Source organism: Dermacentor silvarum, chromosome 6, assembly GCF_013339745.2.
Source record: "Dermacentor silvarum isolate Dsil-2018 chromosome 6, BIME_Dsil_1.4, whole genome shotgun sequence".
NCBI lineage: Eukaryota > Metazoa > Arthropoda > Arachnida > Ixodida > Ixodidae > Dermacentor > Dermacentor silvarum.
Genome location: NC_051159.1, coordinates 60638689 through 60647383, shown reverse-complemented (window position 1 = coordinate 60647383; position 8695 = coordinate 60638689).

The following is an 8695-nucleotide window of genomic DNA, read 5'->3' as shown; positions in this document are numbered from 1 at the left end:
TCTGTCTATATGAAACAGCATGTACGTCTTAGGCACAGGAGAGGGTTTTTGTTCATGGTTACATCGCTTAGCATATTCTGGACTTCACGCTAAATTCTGCATGCTCTCCGCGATTCATCTATGTTAAAAGCAGCTAACGTCGCTTGGCAGGATTTAAAGTTCTAGGCGCCTAACAAGATTTCAAAAAAATTTCGTTCTAGCGTTTCATTTCGTGGCCGCCTTCTGCCGTCTGTGAATGAGTGCCATTCGAAGTAGATAACAAGGTAATGTTCTGATACGCGCGTTTTTTGTGTTTCTAATCAAATATCTCTTCTTCGTGTGTTATAAGCAGACGTGTCTTCACTGAAATGATATTTGAGCCGTAGTCGATGGAACAAATAAGGTTTTAGAAATATGCGAATACCACCATGCAGTATCATTCCTCTGATATTGTCTCATCTCAGCTTTCGTGTATATAATTAGCTGCGTGCACACGCAGGAGCCAACGGTTTGTTGAATGAGGTTGTTTGTTGCATGCTGTCCATGAGAGAGAAAGTGATTTGCCATATGATGCAATGTTAGTCCTGGAGTAGTCAATGTTGAGCGGAAGAAATATTTTTCGTGTATGTTGAGCACGTGTGTAATATGTATGTTGTCAATGAAATAGCAGTTAAAGCATCTTAAATTCTAGCTTGCTAGTTGAGTATCATAACTCTTGTGTCACTCTTACTAAACGCCTGAGGTGAAATAAAATAAATAGAAATACGATATCATTCCGCATAGGGTCCACATCATTCAAATTTTAATGCACTACTGCTTTGAATGCCGAGTTCCCTGTCATTGTCAGATATTAAATAAATACTTATTCTCATAATCACTTGCATCAATCAGTGTCGTGGTAGGGACGAAACAATATACTGCATTATACTTTTTTTCCAGCCATAAAAAGTGATCGCACTTGATTGATTTGTCCGCGGTAAAAAATACTCGGTTTCTACTTTTCAAGCGTATTGTCTGCATTTGCTTCGAATGACCTAATATAATTTGGTGCTTGGGGCCATTATATTTGTACAACAGGTCATCTGTTGCCATGTCGACATCAAAACGAAGTAATCCGTCAGGGCCAACTAGGCGAAGAAATGCATTGTTAAAGCTGCTTACAGCGTGTCGCCGCCGTCGACATAATGATCCGCTAAGTATACATGCTGGGGCGAACGTCACGTCGCAGGACAAACTTACAATTATCTGTCCTTGGAAGACAAATTGCTAGTACGGGCTTTCTTCGCTAATGTTTTGGCGGTTATTATAATAACGAGAAACACAGAGGAAGCAATCGACCACTCTGAATGAACATAGTTTGTTGCTCCATGCCCTTTTTTATTTAATGTTATATCGGAGCGCAAAAAAAATAAAAAAATGAAAACTTCATAGAGCACTGCCTAATACACGCTGGAGGTGGTGCGAAATTTCGCAGAATTAAGACGAGTAATCTTTTTTTTACCTCGCGGTCTACTCGGTGTAACCAACGAGAAATGCTGATGTTCAACGTTCACTAGGTTGTAGATACCTATGCTGTAGCTCAGAATAGTCGTTTAGTTCCACACACGATTTTTTAAGCCATAAGTTTCTTTCCGAGGCTACCATGGTTTCTTGCTGGGCCATCTCGCCTTGGAGCGTGAAACATGGTTAAATCGGCGCCTAAAAGGACGGAACGAAGAATGAATACGCGGAAGTTTGGGGAAGCCACGAAGATGATGAAATTACGGCAACGGAATGGGGACTCAGTGCATTCATTCTTCGTCCTGTCCTTTTAGGCGCCGATTTAACCATGTTTTATCAAGCCAGCCACCAACGCGCCGTGCTCGCCTCCCAAATCGTCGCTCTCAATTCGTATTGGTCATTCCGTCCCCATTCCGTTGCCGTAATTTCATCATCCTCGTGGCTTCGTTGTCATTTCGTCTGGGTCATGCCTGCGTCGTCTTCGTTTCGTCGACATGTCAGGCCTCATTCACACAGCCGTCAAACGCTCCGTCACGTCACCGTCACGGCATCCGTTTTCGTCAGGGGAGAGGGTTTCCGAGTCGTTTTCCCCTCAAAAACGGCTTGCCGGCGATGCAGAGCGGTGCTCTACGTTTCCGTCGCCAGCACGGTGACGGAAACCCTCTCGGAAACCCTCTCCCCTGACGAAAACGGATGCCGTGACGGTGACGTGACGGAGCGTTTGACGGCTGTGTAAATGAGGCCTCATAGTTATGTCCGTTGTCGTCAAGCGATCGTAGCCACCGTCGTCTTGTCATTATCGTCACACATGATCGCATCACAAATGTTCCAAAAGGTTAGCAGAGTTCATTGTTGCCAAATTCTAAAGTCAGTTTTTACCTTTACTCGAGTAAAGAGCTCCCTTGATTCGCTTAGATTTTCTGAAGGATGCGATTGGTGAGTGTATCAATTTGGCTTTATTGCGATAGCAATTATATGGTCACTCCAGGCGCATTTCTGCCGTCGCCGTTTTTGTCGCAGTTTTAGGTTCCGTATAAAGTCCTCGGGCGATAAAATCATCGCCGCGAGCCGTATGCTGCATGTGTGAGTGAAAGCGTGTGAGGGTGAACCGGCGAGGGCTGCTCAGTCTCTCGTGCGCAAGGGCGGGAAGGGGCAAGGAAGCGCTCCGTCTTCCAGTCGCGTGCAACGCTCCGGAGGAAGGGTAGAGTGGAGGGGGGTAGCGCGATCTACTCCGCGCGGCCCGAGCGACCGCCGCGCAGTGTTGCCAGGTCGGATGAGGTGGCGTAGCCCAAAGTTAGAAAAATTGTAGCCAAAATGTAGCCAAACACAAAAAGAGAGCAAAATATTTCGTAGCCAAATATAGCCATTTTATCTGCAGTTTTATTTGTATATAAATTTTCACATTCAACAACGCGATCCTTTTTTGCACAAGTCGTTGTAACCAAATGTCCTTGCCACCGTGATGGTCGACATCACGCTTGCAGCGAATCGCTGGACAAGGCGAAATCATGGTGCTTTTATTTTATGACAGATAGTACAAATTAAGGTATTATTTTTAGTTATGTACAGTAATACTAACTACAAGCTCTGCTTTTCAGCTCACGTGAACGCAAAATAATGTTCAGCATCATTGAGCTCTCACGTGACATCCGCCCACGGCATAGAAAAAATTCAGCTGTCCAGCGGTCTGCGACTGTGACGCGCCCACGGTTTCTTCTTTAAGAGCCAAAACCAGTGTATCGCGCTATACCTCACGTTATTTGTCTCATAGTCATATCTTGTTTTCTCGTTAATTAAATTTGCCCGGGTTACCTGGGACACACTCTATATAGTTTTCATTTACATCAACCTGGCCACCATCTTAGATCTCCAGCACACCAAGAACATGCGTTAAAAAGATGTCACTCGCTGTCTCTCGCTGTCTCAATCGGTGTAAGCGAAACTTTTAACGGTTGCTGCGCAAAACGGCACACAAGTGTAAGAAGCGCGCAGTCGTTTGCGGCGACGAGCACGTCCCGAACATAACTCGCTTGAAATGGCAGAAGCCGCGACAGCTCACAAGAGCAAAGGCAAACAACAAATTGATAACAGTGGTAATCCTGTGAAAACCGGTTACTGTCAGAAAGCAAACCATGTTGATATGCTATTAATAATAATTACTGGGGTTTTACGTGCCAAAACCACGATATGGTTGGGAGGCATGAAGCAGTGGGGGACTCCGGATTAATTTTGACCACTTGGGTTTCTTTAACGTGCGCATAAATCTAAGTACACGGGTGTTCCTACATTTCGTCTCGATAGAAATGCGGCCTCCTTGGCAGGGAATCCAACCCTCGTCCTCGAGCCAGCAGCGCGACACCTCACCTGCTAAGCTAACACACTTGGTGATGTTCATGTGACGTAGCGCAGTGATGGCATCGTCGCAAACATGTTTCGATATTAGCACAATAAATACCTGCATCTGTCACGTTACGGGCAAACCATCTATAAGTAAACGTACCAAGACCCACTTTGGGCTAGGGGTCTTGCTCCCATTCTTATTTATACTTTCCCGCATACTTGGCCCACTTCCACATGGTTCGATTCTCCTCTCCGAGGAGGATTCGGTCTTAAGTCTAACCTATGAGAATGAACCTCTAATGTAAGGACAAACAAAAACTCATCTCGCATGAAAAAGAAAATGGCAGGAAAAGCTTAGCGTGAGAAACGTGAAGCAGGTCGAAAGCTGTGCCCGGCGCGATAGTTCACCAAGAAGCCATGGCCGTGAATACACTGGAGCGTGTCATCTACCCGTGCTTCTTTCATGCCGGCGCCACGATCGCCCGACATTTTTTTTTTTTTGTTGTTGTTCTCTGAGCATAACGATGTTAGTACAGTGTACTGTGAAACACCCTCTGCTCCCAGGCTCATACCGATGCCCGGGGATCGGGTGTCTCACGGTGTAGAGCGATGTAAGTTTAAGTACATCAAAGATCAAAGCCACCGGCTCAGACAACGGCGCAGAGAATAGAGGGGGAGAGGAGGCGGAAGGCATTTCGCGCACGCACACACGCACAGGCGCGCTGCCGGCTCAGTCAGCTAAAACATAGACTTCGAGATTTGTTTCTACTCGATCAGAGCCTCTCTGGAGCGTTGATTAGGGCGCCACTTAAAGCCCAAACAAAACCAAGTCGCAGATTTTCAGTAGCCCAAATATAGCCACATAGCCAACTCGTCGAAGTCGACGCCAAAATTTTTTTTCTGTAGCCCAATTTGGCTATATATAGCCAGACCTGGCAACACTGCCGCCGCGCCGCAAGGCTCCGGAGGAAGGGCAGGGAGGTGTGTGTTCTACGACGCGCGCGCCCGCCTGGGCGGCGCTGTATTGAAAGCCACCCGAGGGCGGGGCCTAAGTCCTCTCTGCGCTGTGTTTTTGCGGCTTAGTTTGGGTTGATGCGAGTGCCGGCACGAAGGTGAAGTTGCTCGCTGCAGCTACCCCGCTCACTCACTGCAGCAGTTTGACAGCGAGTTTCTGCGGTCATCGAGTGAGAACCGTTCATGTTTGCTTGTGCGCGCGTGACACCATGCTTGCTAATTTAGTTAGCATGCCTATGTTCACTAGTTTATACGGCTGATAAAACTAGAACCCTCACTTCGTATAGCTGTCCACTAATTTGCTATTGCAATCGATGCTGCGCCTTTCGGGCGAAACTGCCAATTTGCAAGCGAAGCTCACAGATTTCGGTGGCGTCCATGTACGCACAAAATTAGCATCATCAGCATTGGCTCGAGCGTCTACTTCTTCCAACATATGGCTCGTTAACGCCCCTCGGTTTGCGCTCGTGCTCGTGCTCGGCACGCGCTCATGCCACTGCTTCCGCGTTCATCGTCGTCTGCTTCCACATCTGGCTGCGTTGCCGCTAATCCTTCCAGCGTAGAATTTCACTTCTGTGGTCGTAATCGGGAGGCCGCGTTTACTGAGGTATGAGCCATTGCTTACGGGGGTATGAGAAAGTCACTGTCTTACGTTACAGATAGATTTCATTATGAGGCAATTTTATAGAAATCCATCCAGACTGAACGCGCTCGGAAAAGGGCTCATCGTCGCCGGGCCGATTCTATCGTGAGGGCTTCCTAAGCCCAGGCGACACGTCAGCGAAGCGCCGCTGACCCCGATTTGAGGGAGCGCGATATTGAGGCCAAACGTCAGCGAAGAGCCGCTGAGCCCAAGGTCCGGGAGCCCGATGTTAAGGCCAAACGTCAACGTCGTGTTGCCCTCCAAGAACCTGACAACGGTGGTGCACGCCTCGGCAAAGCTAGAGCTAACTTCCTCGGTGCAACAGCCAGGTTTCAATGCGATTTTCTCAACCGGAACTTCGAACTTCCCTAGGGACCGTTGCACGCGACTCGAAGACGGCGCACTTCCTTCCCGCTTATACGGTGGCTAGAAGGCCACCGTACCGCTTCGTTCGCTTGCGTGCGCGAGATTGAGCGACGATCGCCGGCTCGCCCTCGCACGCTGTCATTCGCACATATAGCATACGGCACGTGGCGGCAATTTTATCGCCCGTGGACTTTATACGGAACCTAACGGCGACGACGACGACGATGGCAGAAATCCATCTGGAGTGTCCATGTTATGGCTATCGCTATAAATAGTTGATTTACTCAAGCTAAGACGATGCCGCAGTGTAAGTTATTAGGCTAAGAACACAGCCTTGCTTGAAGCCCCCCCCCCCCCCCCACCCCCTCTCATATTCACAAAAGGCGTCAAAAAATCCGTACTTTTCTCTGCATGTGAAAGAAGATTGACACGGAAAAATACTTATTTGAATTGTGTGGTAGATAAGCGCGCGACTTCCTTACTAAATGTATCAGTGTAAAAGCAGCATGCAACAGCACGACACCAATGCAATACACGTGGGGTAATTTTTGCGTGTATGCCGTGTGTTGCCGTAATACCGTGAAGCTTACGAGCTTATACGTCATTTGCAGTGAAGCATCCAGATGCGTGGCCATTTTTTTTTCTTTTTTTCATGCCAACTAGCTCAAACGCGTCACCACTGAGACTATGTGAAGGTTGCTCTGCCCACGTGTAGCTTCCAGTAAATTTTAGTATATGCGTGCTTAGTCAGCTGGTAAGCGCCACGATCGCCTCGTCGTGTGGCGATCGTGGCACGCCTAGATTTCCTTTAATGCTTCGCTCAGTGTTACGCCATATGTTTGTTTCGCCGCTTCCAGATCAACGCTTCAAAGTGCACAGTCCATAGCACAGTATCAGTGACGATACTGTGCTATAGTGACGATAGTGCTAATGACGACATCAATGTGATGACGTTGGCCTGGCAACCATGGAACAATAACGTTGGACTAACGACGATGGTATGACGTCGGCGGCATGGTGAAGGGAATCACGGACTTGTAATGACAATGACGGCATGTGGACAATAAGATGACGATGCTATAATTATTAGACTGGTATCGCAACAACGGCATGACGACAATATTATGGCGGTATAGGAATAACGACCGCATGACGATGACGGCGTGTCGACGATGGGAATAACTACGACGAAATGACGACAATGCAGTGCTGCCAACGGCATGAAGACTTCAGAATGACGAAGACGATGTGACGATACCAGCATGTGGGCCAAAAGCTGTTCATTAATGACGACGCCAGAGTGATGACAACAGCGTGATGACTACATGACGGCAATGCTGGAATAATACCGTTGGTGTAAAGACGACGGCTTGACGATAGGATGACGATGCTGAAATGAATGGTAAGGTATGCTGAGGTGAATGGTATGGTAACGACGGCATGACGCCAATGATGTTACGAAGCTGCAGTGACAACGACTGTACGATTGTGACGGTGGCAACGGCGTGAGGTCAGGGGAGTAACTGCTGTGTCTTGAAGTACGCAGTAGCCTACTTGCCAGAACACATGTTTATTGCCACTTGCAATACGACGGAAAGAACCACAAGGCACTTGCGTGGCGGTCTTATATAGTTATAGAGAGCTACTAATCAGTGACATCACAGAGACACACAGAGGCACGTGCATCCTATCTTTGATACAGCAATTCAACGCCTCAGTGACGTCAGAGTGCCACTATACCTTCTGTCTAAGGGGTGATGACAAAACACTCTTCTCGCCTCCCCCCCCCCCCCCCCCCCCAAGTGTTCTTAGTAGCGGTCGGGCGGTCGTGTTTGCCGGGTGCTTCGTCGAAGCTCCGGTTGGGAAGATGGCGATGCACTACCGCTGAATTCCCGGCCTGCAGACGATGGGTCCGGAGGGGTGGCATGTTATTTGTTGGTACGTACTGCCTGCTGACCTACTTGATCGATGTCAGGCGTCTTTCGCGCGCCGTCCTCGTTTGCAGGGTGTGAACCTTGCGACCTGCGAGACAGGATGCCTTGGCAATGTGGGGGTTTGGAGATGGCGCATGAACCGTTTGCAGGAAGCACTCCAGCTATGTTCGCGGTCTGAGATTATCAACATGAACGTACCGCTCTTTCTTCCCTATCCCGACCACATAATTACTTGAACTCACCCGTTTGTTTACCTTGCCGCTCAACCACTCCCCTTACCCGGGGCGTAGTCCCTGAACAAGGACGCCTTCCCCTTCCTCGAAGTCGCTCCACGCACTTTGTCGCTGATTTGCTGACTGCTTTGTTCGCTCAAGTTTTTCTTTCTTCCTTTGCTCGATTTCTGGATGGAGAAGGCTCAACCTTGCCCTAGATTTACACAATAAAATAGCTGGGCCAGTGTGTGTTCAGTGACCCCCCATGGCGTGTTGTTATAGTTGAATAGTAACTTGTCGGTCTGGTGATAGAGATACGTCATCTGTCCCTTTCTTTGTTCGTCCATGACCTCCTTGACAAGATTTTTTTTTTTTTAGTCTGTACACAACGCTCCGCGCTGCCATTCGATGCCGGGTGACCAGGAGGCGATTTAGTGTACTGAATGCCATTCCTTCTCACGAATGTCTCGAAAAGTGCCGACGTAAACAGCGGGCCATTGTCTGTTACGACTTCTTCGGGTAACCCGTACGCGGCAAAAACTGCGCAGTTTCTCTATTGTATTTTCGCTACTAGTTGACTTAATGACAAACGCTTCAACCCACATTGAATAGGAGTCAACTAGCACTAAAAACCAATGAGGATCACGATGAGCAAAATCTAAGTGCACACGCTTCCACCGGCGCTTAGACACTCCCCATGACATTAC